We start from the raw sequence: 13,480 nt of genomic DNA on the forward strand, positions 1-13,480 counted from the left end.
TGTTGTCACAAGGATTACTCAGCAAAACACACCAATCATCCGACATATACCTACAAAGAATACTACGGATAAATATGTGAACTGGTTGCAGCCACAACCGGACAGAAGAAGATCGCGAAGAAGCAATCAGAATAAACATCAGGTAAAATCCTTTTACCCAAATAAGAATGAAGACATTCATCTGTCACATCATGGCCCCGGAATATACACTCGGTCCCGAAACATACACTTAGTCCCAGAACATACACTTGGCCCAGGAACATACACTTATACACGTGGTCCCCGAACATACACTTGGTCCCGGAACACATGCTTGGTCACAGAGCAAGCACACAAATGGGTTATTTGCCACGTCAACCCACGAATCTAGGAAAGTTTGTTAGGATCCGTTTGTTACGCCAATGAAAGGGATAGGTGCCACGTCAGCCCTCGAATCCGGTTAAGTTTGTTATAGCCATGAAAGGGACATGTGCCACATCATCATTCCCCCAAAGCACCTATAAATACACCTGCAGGGTCATTCATTACACAACACTGGATGCATTAATGTTACTCTGCCCAAAATTCGTACTATAGCATTCTCCAGCTAAAAATACAACTCCGATAAAGATTCCGGTCGATATCGGAGTTAGCTTTTACCCCGTATATTAACTTATTCGATCTAATCGAGTAAGGTTAATCACGTCGTTTGTTTTACGCCCTTGAAATCCAGATTTCAAATCGAGGTTTGCACAGTTATTGGAATTAAAACATTCGACCAATTCTTTTTTCACAAATCAAGCACTGAAATCTAAATCCATAATCCACCAATTAAGATTTAGGTTTGATCAGTCGTTCTTTCTATAATGTTGTTGTATTTTGAGTCTGCTTTTATGACAGAAAATTCAATCTTAGCTGTAATTTGGAATGGAATCTTGCCTAAAACAACTTCTAACGTAATGCAGCAGACTGACCATGTTTATTCATTGTTAAACATTAAACAAATACGGAAACACGGTTGGCTCATGCTTCCAATTTTCAAATACTTCCGATTTTCTTCTTTATCCAGCCTTCTAAGGATGAATCATAAAAACATTTGACCCTCACTCCATGCCTTCTAATTCAGCATCTTCTTGTGCATCTGCCCATTTTCTGTTTAAGACTGTTGATTTGTTCGTGTCTTGAGACAGAGCCAATTGATCGAATCTAAAATAGAATTTTGAGTAGAAATCAAATAGTTTAAGGCTTGAATGCTAATTTTAAGGGAAAATAAATGTGATTGCTGGTTTTAACTCCGACTTTCGCGCAAACCCGATCGGAATTTGGATTCTCTGGGGTGTAAAACAATCAATCGAATTAATCTACTCAATAAGATTGAGTAATTAATATCTAAGTGTGATTGAACTCCAATTAGGATCGGAATTCAATCGGAATATGAGTAAACTTATTATTCGAGTGGTAAGTTTGACAGAACAAGTTTATGTGACTGATGAAGATTTGAATGAATGACCCATGGGGTCTATTTACAGGTAGGAAAGTTTGCTTGAGGGAATGATGACATGGAACACGTCCCCTTCATGGTTGTATCAAACTTTCTTGAATTTATGGGCTGACGTAAGTTATTCTCCAAGTCTTTCTTCACGATATATTCTATCCGGAAACTTTCTAGCCGGCCAACTTTGTTTATGTTCTATCCAGTATTCTTCTATCATGTACACTGCTCACGGTGTTGGTCCTTTTATTTACAGGGCTTCTCATGCTCTTTTACTTCCTTTTTGCCCGTGTCGGCTTGTTTGCGATCCTTTCCGGTCTCGGACTCTTTATATTATAAGTAATAATTTTATAAATTTTAAGATTGTTTGATGCGCATCTTAAGGCTAGTTACTAACATTTTTTATTGTTACATACAACATATCATAATAATTAGAATAGTAAAATAATTAGATTATATGTAGAATAATTACAATAGTAAATAAAAAAGTAGCGTAATAAATAACGAACACATGACATTTCATTTATTAAATATCTAAGGCCTAACAATAAAATAACCATAAATTTTAGGCACATAAAAGGGAGCACCAACCATGAAGTTAGAGGTGACATGGTAAAACTCTAACTTTTCAATGTGAAGGTCAAAGGTTCGATTTCTATTCTTAACAAAGTTATTTTCCTTTATGGCCACTGAATTCGCCTGCAATGATTCCGGGCTGTTCGCAAATTCCGGGCTGTTCGTAAAGCGGGTAGTCGTTCTGGGATTAGTCAGTTCAAAAAAATGATTGAATACCCAGGTTAAAAAAAGTATAAAAATAATTAAAATAAATAAATTAATTAATTAATATGATAATCAAAACTACAAATTATAGAAGCCGATTCTTATTCAGCATTTACATATTAACTAATAGACAAAAAATTATGAATAGTATCAGGGGTATATTCGACTTTTCACATTTTTTTTTTAATTTTAACTAACTTTCATTTTGTAGTGACCCGAACTTTTCCATGTTTATATATATTAATTGAGATTGATGTTTATATGATTAAATGTTTCCAACATGTTAAGCAATCAAACTTGTTAAGACTTGATTAATTGAAATAGGTTTCATATAGACAATTGACCACCCAAGTTGACCGGTGATTCACGAACGTTAAAACTTGTAAAAAAACTATATGATGACATATATATGGTTATATATATAGTTAACATGATATTATGATAAGTAAACATATCATTAATTATATTAACAATGAACTACATATGTAAAAACAAGACTACTAACTTAATGATTTTGAAACGAGACATATATGTAACGTTTATCGTTGTAACGACATTTAATGTATATATATCATATTAAGAGATATTCGTACATCATAATATCATGATAATATAATAATTTAAAATCTCTTTTGTTATTATAAACATTGGGTTAACAACATTTAACAAGATCGTTAACCTAAAGGTTTCAAAACAACACTTACATGTAACGACTAACGATGACTTAACGACTCAGTTAAAATGTATATACATGTAGTGTTTTAATATGTATTTATACACTTTTGAAAGACTTCAATACACTTATCAAAATACTTCTACTTAACAAAAATGCTTACAATTACATTCTCGTTCAGTTTCATCAACAATTCTACTCGTATGCACCCGTATTCGTACTCGTACAATACACAGCTTTTAGATGTATGTACTATTGGTATATACACTCCAATGATCAGCTCTTAGCAGCCCATGTGAGTCACCTAACACATGTGGGAACCATCATTTGGCAACTAGCATGAAATATCTCATAAGATTACAAAAATATGAGTAATCATTCATGACTTATTTACATGAAAACAAAATTACATATCCTTTATATCTAATCCATACACCAACGACCAAAAACACCTACAAACACTTTCATTCTTCAATTTTCTTCATCTAATTGAACTCTCTCAAGTTCTATCTTCAAGTTCTAAGTGTTCTTCATAAATTCCAAAAGTTCTAGTTTCATAAAATCAAGAATACTTTCAAGTTTGCTAGCTCACTTCCAATCTTGTAAGGTGATCATCCAACCTCAAGAAATCTTTGTTTCTTACAGTAGGTTATCATTCTAATACAAGGTAATAATCATATTCAAACTTTGGTTCAATTTCTATAACTATAACAATCTTATTTCAAGTGATGATCTTACTTGAACTTGTTTTCGTGTCATGATTTTGCTTCAAGAACTTTGAGCCATCCAAGGATCCATTGAAGCTAGATCCATTTTTCTCTTTTCCAGTAGGTTCATCCAAGGAACTTAAGGTAGTAATGATGTTCATAACATCATTCGATTCATACATATAAAGCTATCTTATTCGAAGGTTTAAACTTGTAATCACTAGAACATAGTTTAGTTAATTCTAAACTTGTTCGCAAACAAAAGTTAATCCTTCTAACTTGACTTTTAAAATCAACTAAACACATGTTCTATATCTATATGATATGCTAACTTAATGATTTAAAACCTGGAAACACGAAAAACACCGTAAAACCGGATTTACGCCGTCGTAGTAACACCGCGGGCTGTTTTGGGTTAGTTAATTAAAAACTATGATAAACTTTGATTTAAAAGTTGTTATTCTGAGAAAATGATTTTTATTATGAACATGAAACTATATCCAAAAATTATGGTTAAACTCAAAGTGGAAGTATGTTTTCTAAAATGGTCATCTAGACGTCGTTCTTTCGACTGAAATGACTACCTTTACAAAAACGACTTGTAACTTATTTTTCCGACTAGAAACCTATACTTTTTTTGTTTAGATTCATAAAATAGAGTTCAATATGAAACCATAGCAATTTGATTCACTCAAAACGGATTTAAAATGAAGAAGTTATGGGTAAAACAAGATTGGATAATTTTTCTCATTTTAGCTACGTGAAAATTGGTAACAAATCTATTCCAACCATAACTTAATCAACTTGTATTATATATTATGTAATCTTGAGATACCATAGACACGTATACAATGTTTCGACCTATCATGTCGACACATCTATATATATTTCGGAACAACCATAGACACTCTATATGTGAATGTTGGAGTTAGCTATACAGGGTTGAGGTTGATTCCAAAATATATATAGTTTGAGTTGTGATCAATACTGAGATACGTATACACTGGGTCGTGGATTGATTCAAGATAATATTTATCGATTTATTTCTGTACATCTAACTGTGGACAACTAGTTGTAGGTTACTAACGAGGACAGCTGACTTAATAAACTTAAAACATCAAAATATATTAAAAGTGTTGTAAATATATTTTGAACATACTTTGATATATATGTATATATTGTTATAGGTTCGTGAATCAACCAGTGGCCAAGTCTTACTTCCCGACGAAGTAAAAATTTGTGAAAGTGAGTTATAGTCCCACTTTTAAAATCTAATATTTTTGGGATGAGAATACATGCAGGTTTTATAAATGATTTACAAAATAGACACAAGTACGTGAAACTACATTCTATGGTTGAATTATCGAAATCGAATATGCCCCTTTTTATTAAGTCTGGTAATCTAAGAATTAGGGAACAGACACCCTAATTGACGCGAATCCTAAAGATAGATCTATTGGGCCTAACAAACCCCATCCAAAGTACCGGATGCTTTAGTACTTCGAAATTTATATCATATCCGAAGGGTGTCCCGGAATGATGGGGATATTCTTATATATGCATCTTGTTATTGTCGGTTACCAGGTGTTCACCATATGAATGATTTTTATCTCTATGTATGGGATGTGTATTGAAATATGAAATCTTGTGGTCTATTGTTACGATTTGATATATATAGGTTAAACCTATAACTCACCAACATTTTTGTTGACGTTTTAAGCATGTTTATTCTCAGGTGATTATTAAGAGCTTCCGCTGTCGCATACTTAAATAAGGACAAGATTTGGAGTCCATGCTTGTATGATATTGTGTAAAAACTGCATTCAAGAAACTTATTTTGTTGTAACATATTTGTATTGTAAACCATTATGTAATGGTCGTGTGTAAACATGATATATTAGATTATCATTATTTGATAATCTACGTAAAGCTTTTTAAACCTTTATTGATGAAATAAAGGTTATGGTTTGTTTAAAAATGAATGCAGTCTTTGAAAAACGTCTCATATAGAGGTCAAAACCTCGCAACGAAATCAATTAATATGGAACGTTTTTAATCAATAAGAACGGGACATTTCAGTTGGTATCCGAGCGTTGGTCTTAGAGAACCAGAAAATTTGCATTAGTGTGTCTTATCGAGTTTGTTAGGATGCATTAGTGAGTCTGGACTTCGACCGTGTTTTCTTTAAAAATGATTGCTTAACATTTTTGTTGGAAACTATATATTTTTAACATATGAATATTATGTGATATATTAATCTCTTAACGTGTTTGATATTATGTGATAGATGTCTACCTCTAGAACAAGTCCCATTGACTCACCTAATAATAATGAAGAGTCAAATGTAAATTGGAATAATTTGTGGACTGATTCACAAGTTCCCGAAGAGGAACCGGAAGAAGAGTCGGAACCGGAAGAAGAATCGGAACCGGAAGAAGAATCGGAACCGGATGAAGAAATAGAACCGGTGGGGGAAATAATAAAACGGTTAAGTAAAAGAAAATCCTCAACCAACCGACCAAAGTTAATTATGGTCAATGGTGTTTCCGCCAAGGAAGCAAAATATTGGGAGGATTACCAATTCTCCGATGAATCGGATTCCGACGAGAATTCCGATGATGTTATAGAAATTACCCCAACTGAATTTAAAAAGGCAAAAGAAAATAATAAGGGAAAGGGCATAAAAATAGAGAAATCTAATTCCAACCCCGATGAACTTTATATGTATCGTCAACCCCCGAAGTCCTTAAGTTGTAACAATGACCCGGGAACCTCTAAACCACCAGGTTTTTCTAAACCAATGTGGACAACGACGGTTCGTATTAGGGGAACATCATATATCCCTAGAAACTTGGCAAAACGAACCAAAACCGAAGAAGAAGAAACGAGCGAGTCGGAATAAGATAGTTGTATTCGTGTGGTGTAATATATGGAATATAGTGTTCTTATGCTTTATGATATATGTAAAAATTGCTTGTATTAATAAGTATTTTTTTTTATTTTATGAATCTAACTCTTGTCTATTTTACAGTTTAAAAATACAAAATGGATAGACAACCCAATATTTTAAGAGACCTACCCGGAGACATGATTGATGAAATCTTGTCTAGAGTCGGCCAGAATTCTTCGGCACAACTATTTAAGGCGAGATCAGTTTGTAAGACATTCGAAGAACGTTCCAAGAATGTCTTGGTTTATAAGAGACTTTCGTTTGAAAGATGGGGGATATCACATTGGGAAACCCATAAGTTACGATGTGTTTACTTTGACGCATATATTGCGGGGAACCCAAATGCTATTTTACGCAACGGGTTAAGAAATTATTTTGACTCAATATATCCGAATATTGGACTTCGTGATTTAGAAAAAGCGGCTAACATGCAACATAAAGAAGCATGTTATGCTTACGGATTAGTAATGTTCGCTTCTCACCAAAGTGAGAACAAGAACATCGGGCTACAACTATTAAACAAAACGTTTCCACAAGTGACGGAGTCGGTAATTGGGGTAAGAAATGAGGTTTTTAGATTATTACGGGACTGTTGGACATTACGTAACCCTCGTCCCTTTGATGACGTTACAACACGCTGTCTTATCAACGGCCATAACGGTTATGTTGCACAAGACCAAGGATGGGAAGTAGTCCTAGTAAAACCAGAATGCATGACTTGTTTCTGGACGTATGAATTACGTGTATTTATTGCCTTTGCTGAACGACTTGTGTACTAGCTAGAATTGTCTTCACAACTATCTTGTATCAAAGTTATTGTGTGCTATATTTCATGCTTTATGTAAAATAAGCGGTATTGTAAGTTTGTAAAATATTGTATAAAAGTTTGAACGCGAAATATTATTATAATCAGTTTTTCATATAGAATTGTAGTAGTTGAATTGTATATTAGCTACTAAGTATGAACTTAACGGGTAAGTACTACCCGAATTTAAACTTATAAAACGCTAATATGAAGAAAAAGCTTTTATAAATGAGTTCATATTATGCTACGAAATACTATTAACTACTCTTAATATTCTGTATGATTAACTTGTTCCATTTAACTATTTTGAAGGAAATGGCACCGACTACTCGACACACCGTGAATATGAATGAAGAGGAATTCCGTACTTTTCTAGCTTCAAACATAGCCGCAGTACAGGCTGCGCTACATACCAACAATAACCTTGGATCTAGCAGTACAGGAAATCGTGTAGGATGCACCTACAAAGAATTCACTGCCTGCAAACCTTTGGAATTTGATGGAACCGAAGGACCGATCGGATTGAAACGGTGGACCGAGAAGGTTGAATCGGTGTTTGCCATAAGTAAGTGTACTGAAGAGGACAAAGTGAAGTACGCTACGCATACCTTCACAGGTTCTGCGTTAACATGGTGGAATACCTATCTAGAGCAAGTGGGACAAGATGATGCGTACGCACTACCGTGGTCAGCATTCAAGCACTTGATGAACGAGAAGTACCGTCCCAGAACCGAGGTCAATAAGCTCAAGACAGAACTTAGAGGGTTACGAACCCAAGGATTTGATATTACCACGTACGAAAGACGATTCACAGAATTGTGCCTATTGTGTCCGGGAGCATTCGAAGATGAGGAAGAGAAGATCGACGCGTTTGTGAAAGGATTACCGGAAAGAATCCAAGAAGATATAAGTTCACACGAGCCCGCCTCCATACAACAGGCATGTAGAATGGCTCACAAACTAGTGAACCAGATTGAAGAAAGAATTAAAGAACAGACTGCTGAAGAGGCCAATGTGAAGCAAGTCAAAAGAAAGTGGGAGGAAAACGGTGATAAGAATCACCAATACAACAACAACAGCAATTACAACAATAATCGCAACAATTATCCCAACAATCGCAACATCAATCGCAACTACAACAAACGGCCCAACAACAACAACAACAACAACAACAACAACAGCAACTACAACAATCATCCCAACAACAATAATAACCGCAACAACAACAACAATCAGAAGCAACTATGCCAAAGGTGTGAAAAGAATCACTCGGGGTTCTGCACCAAATTTTGCAACAAGTGTAAAAGAAATGGTCATAGCGCGGCGAAGTGTGAGGTCTACGGACCAGGGGTTAATAGAACGAAAGGAACAAATGGTGTCGGAACGAGTAATGGCGGAGCAAGTAGTGTCGGAGCAAGTTATGCCAATGTAGTTTGTTATAAATGTGGAAAACCAGGCCACATTATTAGAAATTGCCCGAACCAGGAGAACACGAATGGACAAGGCCGTGGAAGAGTTTTCAATATTAATGCGGTAGAGGCACAGGAAGACCCGGAGCTTGTTACGGGTACGTTTCTTATTGACAATAAATCTGCTTACGTTTTATTTGATTCGGGTGCGGATAGAAGCTATATGAGTAGAGATTTTTGTGCTAAATTAAGTTGTCCATTGACGCCTTTGGATAGTAAATTTTTACTCGAATTAGCAAATGGTAAATTAATTTCAGCAGATAATATATGTCGGAATCGAGAAATTAAACTGGTTAGCGAAACATTTAAGATTGATTTGATACCAGTAGAGTTAGGGAGTTTTGATGTGATAATCGGTATGGACTGGTTGAAAGAAGTGAAAGCGGAGATCGTTTGTTACAAAAATGCAATTCGCATTATACGAGAAAAAGGAAAACCCTTAATGGTGTACGGAGAAAAGGGCAACACGAAGCTACATCTTATTAGTAATTTGAAGGCACAAAAACTAATAAGAAAAGGTTGCTATGCTGTTCTAGCACACGTCGAGAAAGTACAAACTGAAGAAAAGAGCATCAATGATGTTCCCATTGCAAAAGAATTTCCCGATGTATTTCTGAAAGAATTACCGGGATTACCCCCACATCGATCCGTTGAATTTCAAATAGATCTTGTACCAGGAGCTGCACCAATAGCTCGTGCTCCTTACAGACTCGCACCCAGCGAGATGAAAGAACTGCAAAGCCAATTACAAGAACTTTTAGAGCGTGGTTTCATTCGACCAAGCACATCACCGTGGGGAGCTCCTGTTTTGTTTGTCAAGAAGAAAGATGGTACATTCAGGTTGTGTATCGACTACCGAGAGTTGAACAAACTTACCATCAAGAACCGCTACCCACTACCGAGAATCGACGACTTATTTGATCAACTACAAGGCTCGTCTGTTTATTCAAAGATTGACTTACGTTCCGGGTATCATCAAATGCGGGTGAAAGAAGATGATATTCCAAAGACTGCTTTCAGAACACGTTACGGTCATTACGAGTTTATGGTCATGCCGTTTGGTTTAACTAATGCACCAGCTGTGTTCATGGACCTTATGAACCGAGTGTGTGGACCATACCTTGACAAGTTTGTCATTGTTTTCATTGATGACATACTTATTTACTCAAAGAATGACCAAGAACACGGTGAACATTTGAGAAAAGTGTTAGAAGTATTGAGGAAGGAAGAATTGTACGCTAAGTTTTCAAAGTGTGCATTTTGGTTGGAAGAAGTTCAATTCCTCGGTCACATAGTGAACAAAGAAGGTATTAAGGTGGATCCGGCAAAGATAGAAACTGTTGAAAAGTGGGAAACCCCGAAAACTCCGAAACACATACGCCAGTTTTTAGGACTAGCTGGTTACTACAGAAGGTTCATCCAAGACTTTTCCAGAATAGCAAAACCCTTGACTGCATTAACGCATAAAGGGAAGAAATTTGAATGGAATGATGAACAAGAGAAAGCGTTTCAGTTATTGAAGAAAAAGCTAACTACGGCACCTATATTGTCATTGCCTGAAGGGAATGATGATTTTGTGATTTATTGTGACGCATCAAAGCAAGGTCTCGGTTGTGTATTAATGCAACGAACGAAGGTGATTGCTTATGCGTCTAGACAATTGAAGATTCACGAACAAAATTATACGACGCATGATTTGGAATTAGGCGCGGTTGTTTTTGCATTAAAGACTTGGAGGCACTACTTATATGGGGTCAAAAGTATTATATATACCGACCACAAAAGTCTTCAACACATATTTAATCAGAAACAACTGAATATGAGGCAGCGTAGGTGGATTGAATTATTGAATGATTACGATTTTGAGATTCGTTACCACCCGGGGAAGGCAAATGTGGTAGCCGATGCCTTGAGCAGGAAGGATAGAGAACCCATTCGAGTAAAATCTATGAATATAATGATTCATAATAACATTACTACTCAAATAAAGGAGGCGCAACAAGGAGTTTTAAAAGAGGGAAATTTAAAGGATGAAATACCCAAAGGATCGGAGAAACATCTTAATATTCGGGAAGACGGAACCCGGTATAGGGCTGAAAGGATTTGGGTACCAAAATTTGGAGATATGAGAGAAATGGTACTTAGAGAAGCTCATAAAACCAGATACTCAATACATCCTGGAACGGGGAAGATGTACAAGGATCTCAAGAAACATTTTTGGTGGCCGGGTATGAAAGCCGATGTTGCTAAATACGTAGGAGAATGTTTGACGTGTTCTAAGGTCAAAGCTGAGCATCAGAAACCATCAGGTCTACTTCAACAACCCGAAATCCCGGAATGGAAATGGGAAAACATTACCATGGATTTCATCACTAAATTGCCAAGGACTGCAAGTGGTTTTGATACTATTTGGGTAATAGTTGATCGTCTCACCAAATCAGCACACTTCCTACCAATAAGAGAAGATGACAAGATGGAGAAGTTAGCACGACTGTATTTGAAGGAAGTCGTCTCCAGACATGGAATACCAATCTCTATTATCTCTGATAGGGATGGCAGATTTATTTCAAGATTCTGGCAGACATTACAGCAAGCATTAGGAACTCGTCTAGACATGAGTACTGCCTATCATCCACAAACTGATGGGCAGAGCGAAAGGACGATACAAACGCTTGAAGACATGCTACGAGCATGTGTTATTGATTTCGGAAACAGTTGGGATCGACATCTACCGTTAGCAGAATTTTCCTACAACAACAGCTACCATTCAAGCATTGAGATGGCGCCGTTTGAAGCACTTTATGGTAGAAAGTGCAGGTCTCCGATTTGTTGGAGTGAGGTGGGGGATAGACAGATTACGGGTCCGGAGATTATACAAGAAACTACCGAGAAGATCATCCAAATTCAACAACGGTTGAAAACCGCCCAAAGTCGACAAAAGAGCTACGCTGACATTAAAAGAAAAGATATAGAATTTGAAATTGGAGAGATGGTCATGCTTAAAGTTTCACCTTGGAAAGGCGTTGTTCGATTTGGTAAACGAGGGAAATTAAATCCAAGGTATATTGGACCATTCAAGATTATTGATCGTGTCGGACCAGTAGCGTACCGACTTGAGTTACCTCAACAACTCGCGGCTGTACATAACACTTTCCACGTCTCGAATTTGAAGAAATGTTTTGCTAAAGAAGATCTCACTATTCCGTTAGATGAAATCCAAATCAACGAAAAACTCCAATTCATCGAAGAACCCGTCGAAATAATGGATCGTGAGGTTAAAAGACTTAAGCAAAACAAGATACCAATTGTTAAGGTTCGATGGAATGCTCGTAGAGGACCCGAGTTCACCTGGGAGCGTGAAGATCAGATGAAGAAGAAATACCCGCATCTATTTCCAGAAGATTCGTCAACACCTTCAACAGCTTAAAATTTCGGGACGAAATTTATTTAACGGGTAGGTACTGTAGTGACCCGAACTTTTCCATGTTTATATATATTAATTGAGATTGATGTTTATATGATTAAATGTTTCCAACATGTTAAGCAATCAAACTTGTTAAGACTTGATTAATTGAAATAGGTTTCATATAGACAATTGACCACCCAAGTTGACCGGTGATTCACGAACGTTAAAACTTGTAAAAAAACTATATGATGACATATATATGGTTATATATATAGTTAACATGATATTATGATAAGTAAACATATCATTAATTATATTAACAATGAACTACATATGTAAAAACAAGACTACTAACTTAATGATTTTGAAACGAGACATATATGTAACGTTTATCGTTGTAACGACATTTAATGTATATATATCATATTAAGAGATATTCTTACATCATAATATCATGATAATATAATAATTTAAAATCTCTTTTGTTATTATAAACATTGGGTTAACAACATTTAACAAGATCGTTAACCTAAAGGTTTCAAAACAACACTTACATGTAACGACTAACGATGACTTAACGACTCAGTTAAAATGTATATACATGTAGTGTTTTAATATGTATTTATACACTTTTGAAAGACTTCAATACACTTATCAAAATACTTCTACTTAACAAAAATGCTTACAATTACATTCTCGTTCAGTTTCATCAACAATTCTACTCGTATGCACCCGTATTCGTACTCGTACAATACACAGCTTTTAGATGTATGTACTATTGGTATATACACTCCAATGATCAGCTCTTAGCAGCCCATGTGAGTCACCTAACACATGTGGGAACCATCATTTGGCAACTAGCATGAAATATCTCATAAGATTACAAAAATATGAGTAATCATTCATGACTTATTTACATGAAAACAAAATTACATATCCTTTATATCTAATCCATACACCAACGACCAAAAACACCTACAAACACTTTCATTCTTCAATTTTCTTCATCTAATTGAACTCTCTCAAGTTCTATCTTCAAGTTCTAAGTGTTCTTCATAAATTCCAAAAGTTCTAGTTTCATAAAATCAAGAATACTTTCAAGTTTGCTAGCTCACTTCCAATCTTGTAAGGTGATCATCCAACCTCAAGAAATCTTTGTTTCTTACAGTAGGTTATCATTCTAATACAAGGTAATAATCATATTCAAACTTTGGTTCAA

Source organism: Rutidosis leptorrhynchoides, chromosome 5 (genome assembly GCF_046630445.1).
Source record: "Rutidosis leptorrhynchoides isolate AG116_Rl617_1_P2 chromosome 5, CSIRO_AGI_Rlap_v1, whole genome shotgun sequence".
In the NCBI taxonomy this organism is placed as follows: Eukaryota; Viridiplantae; Streptophyta; class Magnoliopsida; order Asterales; family Asteraceae; genus Rutidosis; species Rutidosis leptorrhynchoides.